The following is a 1,332-nucleotide window of genomic DNA, read 5'->3' as shown; positions in this document are numbered from 1 at the left end:
TCTGTCTGTCTGTCTGTCTGTCTGTCTGTCTGTCTGTCTGTCTTTCTGTCTGTCTGTCTGTGTGTCTGTCTGTCTGTTTGTCTGTCTGCCTGTAAGTCTGTATGTCTTTCTACATAATATCTATCTGATTTGTAGTTTACTTTTCTCTTTTTGGAACAAAACGTGATACAAACATTTGTGTGCGATATCAGTAGAATGAACAGTTTCGACATGATTTGAACAGAATAAATCGTTAGTGAAGAAATGACTATAATATTATCATTGTATCGCACATAATCTTTCGTTTTTTTCCTTCTCTTCAAAATGTTATGTTGGACAGTTTAGACGTTTACTCAACAAAACACAAATGCTTAATCTACAAGTTTTTAAACCTATAATATTATTAAACTTGCTTCAATATAAAAAAAAATAACAAGGAAGCTGCTTTTTGTGTAATCTTTCAGTTTATTTCAACCAAATAACAAAGCAGGCGACCTGAAAATGTGTTCATACAGAGTGCATACTAAATCGTACACTGAAATCCTGCATAAAAATATTCCAAGACCGATATTCTGTATCCGTACTCGCCCACAACCCCGGACAAACCTACACTGGTCTGATATTGCGTAATGAAGTTGTCAGACCACGGACAAACCTGACGCCCTCTATAAACCAGTAGTTGCACCCACCATTCATTCGTTTAGTTATATGCTTGTCGTTCTGGTCAGTGTTTTTCCTTTTCTTTTTCCATTTCTTTTTTCTTTTTTTTTCCCTCGGAAAAGTGTGGAGGAGGTTTATTCGTTCCTCAGAGTGACGTCAAAGTGATGTAGTCGATCGATCTCGTCTCTTCTGAGGTGAGATATGGTTACCGCCCGTGCCCAACTTTTGATATGTGTCTTGACCTCGTTAATAAGTTGGGGAGTGAGTGTCCGTCTGTTCGTCTGGGAATTTCTTCTCTCATCTTTCCAAGTCTTTCTTCTGTCTATCTATCTATCTATATATCTATCTATCTATCCATCCATCTATCTATCTATCTATCAATATATCTCTCTCTATCTATCTATCTATCTATCTATCTATCTATCTATCTATCTATCTATCTATCTATCTATCTATCTATCTAATGTAATATATTTCCCCTTCCCGCTTTCACCCCCTCTCTCGCTTCTCTTTATGCCTGTTTCTGGCTGTATGTCTGTGTATCTTTTTATATCTCTCTGCCTGTCTCTTCGTTAATCTGCCTAACTCCATGTCTGTGGCTCATTCTCCATTCTCATTTCCTCAACACACCAACATTTCTGTCTCTTTCTCTCTCTCTCTCTCTCTCTCTCTCTCTCTCTCTCTCTCTCTCTT

At 37.6% G+C, this 1,332-nt stretch overlaps 1 protein-coding gene across 1 annotated transcript in view; it reads right to left on the bottom strand.

Annotated features, from left to right (window-relative positions):
- LOC101863089 overlaps positions 1 to 1,327 on the bottom strand; it is a gene marked incomplete in the record, with an annotated part of 36,053 nt that extends 34,726 nt beyond the window's left edge. Inside the window, 1 exon segment of the mRNA XM_013079937.2 lies at positions 1,309 to 1,327.
- Positions 1,328 to 1,332: the final 5 nt, after the last annotated feature.

The sequence above is a fragment of the Aplysia californica genome, unplaced genomic scaffold, assembly GCF_000002075.1.
Source record: "Aplysia californica isolate F4 #8 unplaced genomic scaffold, AplCal3.0 scaffold00068, whole genome shotgun sequence".
In the NCBI taxonomy this organism is placed as follows: Eukaryota; Metazoa; Mollusca; class Gastropoda; order Aplysiida; family Aplysiidae; genus Aplysia; species Aplysia californica.
Note: the sequence above shows the minus strand (reverse complement) of the source record. Positions and strands in the feature narration are given on the sequence as shown.